Source organism: Miscanthus floridulus, chromosome 4 (genome assembly GCF_019320115.1).
Source record: "Miscanthus floridulus cultivar M001 chromosome 4, ASM1932011v1, whole genome shotgun sequence".
NCBI classification, from domain to species: Eukaryota; Viridiplantae; Streptophyta; class Magnoliopsida; order Poales; family Poaceae; genus Miscanthus; species Miscanthus floridulus.
This window is the reverse complement of record NC_089583.1, coordinates 24,649,789-24,653,004: the sequence shown is the minus strand read 5'-3', so window position 1 is coordinate 24,653,004 and position 3,216 is coordinate 24,649,789. Positions and strand designations below refer to the sequence as shown.

The 3,216-nt window shown below is 46.3% G+C and overlaps 1 pseudogene; it reads left to right on the top strand.

Annotated features, from left to right (window-relative positions):
• The first annotated feature begins 1,641 nt into the window (after nt 1–1,641).
• LOC136548256 (uncharacterized) lies at nt 1,642–2,679 on the top strand (annotated as a pseudogene).
• Nucleotides 2,680–3,216: the final 537 nt, after the last annotated feature.

The following is a 3,216-nucleotide window of genomic DNA, read 5'->3' as shown; positions in this document are numbered from 1 at the left end:
TTGAGCCTAATTAGGCCATGATTTCACAATGTGGTGCTACAGTAACACATGCGCTAATGACGGATTAATTAGGCTTAATAAATTCGTCTCGCGGATTACTGACGGATTCTGTAATTTATTTTTTTGTTAGTATCCGAACATCCCATGCGACACCCCCAAGTGACACCCCAAAACTTTACACCCTATATTTAAATCAGGCCTAAACAGACTCTATCCCACATCGTTATTGTTAGCAGCAAGACAGATGGAACTTGGTAGGAATCGTAGGGGTAATGGGTAGAACAAATGAATGAATAGTAGTACTTATAAATAACAGGATGGTCTGCTGCCAATTCAGAAATCGCAGCAGTTTCAATCATGAAGCAGTTTGAGCAAAGCTCTAGTGTATCGAAAAATCGAAAATGACAGACAAGAACCGTGGACACTAGGGTCGTCGATGTTCGGGTGTCCGAACCAGAAATCCAACTCCAAACATCAGTCAAACTCTGCGATTACCCCGCACTCGACCACCATGATTCCAAGAGGTGTGCACATTTCGATAAATTATCTTATTCGCCCGTGAGAGTTGTGACCCATACGTACGCGAAAACGCACCTGACCCCGATTCGAAGCCCACCACACACCGGACCTGCCCTAGTTGGAGCAGCAGAGAGAATGCCTGCGCTGGCTGCCTGCTGCCACTCGCCGAGCGCCGACGCAAAGTCGCAACTGCAGTGTCCACACTCTACAGTGCCGGCCATATGGCGCCGACAGGATAAGCATTCTCAACCCCATGGTCTCTGAAAATAGGCTCGGTCTGGCCGGTTGTGATCCTGAGAGACCTGCCGGCGGCCAGGACGCTGTTAAACCATTGGATGCAAAGTCGCAGTCGGTGGCATAAGGTCAGCGTATGCCTCTTTCCTGGTGTCTCAAATTCCCACGCCTCGTGTGTGTTTTATTTTCTTTTCTTTTCTTATTATTCTGTCTCATCCTCTTATTTGTTTGTTTGTTTGGGTATGCTGACACTAATACATATTCACCGGAAGGCGAGGCGCTATATATCAAGGCCGTGTGTGTGGCTTGTTCAGAGTTAGTATTGTTCATAAGTGGGTGGCGCCACATTTATACTGGCATTGATATGCGTTTTGTTTTATTGATTGGTAGACAACTGATTTATACTTATTTTATGAGATAGTTTTGCGGTGTTTAAAAAAATATATGAGGTTCGTTTGGCCTAATCTATTGGGCCCAATTATAAGGCCACTCGCTCACGCTCCCTGATATCCTTTGATAGGACTGTTTGTTTACAGCGTCATTCTTCTTCTTTTTTTGTGACTTATTTACAGCGTCGTTGACCTACAGCCTACAGACCAACATCCCGTAGCTTGGGATACACGGCAGACACGTGAATCCCTAAAGAATCGATACAAAAATAATTGCAGGAAATTCAGGTACGTATCCCATCTATTTGCTGATACGCTCTATTTGCTTGGTCATCAAATAGACGCCGCCGGCCACTTCCAATCTCGCTAAAAAAGAGTCGGTGAATATGCAATTCCTCTTAGGAGCACTGTCGATTTAGTTGGCTGCCATCTGCCTCGCCTGTGCCGGTGGCCTACAGCGCGAGCGCTTGTACGACGAGATCAAGCTCCACTCATGCCGATGCCGTTAACACCAGGGGCCATTCCAGATCTGGATCGTCTTTACAAACCCTGCAGGTTTATTCCAATCGCCTGTGGCAGTACCAAATCTGAGGATAGCGACGACGATACAGAATACGATCTGGGGACAGCGGATGATGTATATGAGGACGCTACAGAATCAAATAGCAGCCACCGTGATGGTGCCATATACAAGAACAAGGGTCTACAGGAAAACTTCTTCGTGGCGATCTTACCGACCGTAACGAGACCCAGTCAGAGCCAATGCGGTTCTCCAAGCACCCAGATATGTACAGCCGTGCGCAGTTCATGTTCCAGTTTTTCTCGGTGCTGCTGTCCAAGAGTCCTGCGGCTATCAGCAACAATGGCGGCTGGATATGATACAGCTCTACGGATACATCGCGGCGCGGGACGAGATAGACGGCATGCTCAACTACATTGTGAATTACAGCAGGGATAGTCCCGTCGTCGTGCGGCACGGCTCCCTCATTCAGATGACCGGCCCAAAGAGAGGCATCAAGATGGGTTACTTCTGACGTTCTGATAGAGTTCGACATGAGGGTTAAGACGGGGGAGCGTGAGGACGACGATCTGGAACTGGTCGATGGGGCATTAGTATGCTCAGAACCTCCTTATATACCATGGGAACCGGGCAAACAACGGGTTATCGGTTGACATGACTATGGCAGTTGTTGGGTACGCGATGGAGGCCACGATAGAAGTTGTTATATCACAAGTAGTACACAGTGGTTTATGTTTGTCTCTAAGTTCCTTTGTTGATGTCGTTGATGAAGAGATCCAGCTTTTTAGTGGTCTGGTTGCTCGGCCGGGGGCTCTAAAAAGGTTCGTGGTTGCTGTCCCATTCAGAACTACGATGGTTTTGGATTTCATTGTTGGTAGCGATGTGGTGGAACATGGGACATATGGAACCGAAACTCGACAAATCAAGTTTGGAGCTAAGCTAAATGGATGTGCCAGGAGACAGATAAAGCTCAAGGCTGCTACTATATCCGTGAAGGTGACCTGGTCCTGTATTTGATGACTTACCTGTCGCGCCTCTGCTTCATACTAAATTTGCTTTTGTGGATCTATAATTTATTACATATACAGCTTTAATTTTGTGCTGGGTCTGAGTACTGTTTAGCCTGAAATGTATTTCAGTGGTCTTCATGTGCTTCACAGCACCCAGTTATTAATTAGCTTGGTTATGTCAATTGAAACTATTGTCAGCCGCCCGTGCACGCGGATCGCCACAACGACCTCTAGCACTTCCTGACGACGATTATCGGCGACCTTTGGTGATTTTGCCCTCTTGATTTCTTTCTTCCCCTCCTGATCTAGTCACCTGTTGCTTCGTTTCTTCATTTTTTTGAAACTCATATATATTAATAAAATATCAAAAACGACAGAGTTCAGAGTTTCAGAGAGACGACCGAATCCCGAATTACATAAAAGCAGCCACCTTGTAACTAGGCAGAAGACTTTAACGGCTCTTAAGGGAAGCATCCAGAGAGTAGATCATAACAATATAATTATGGTGCTCTCAGTCATGTTCAAGTTTCAGGCACTGCATATT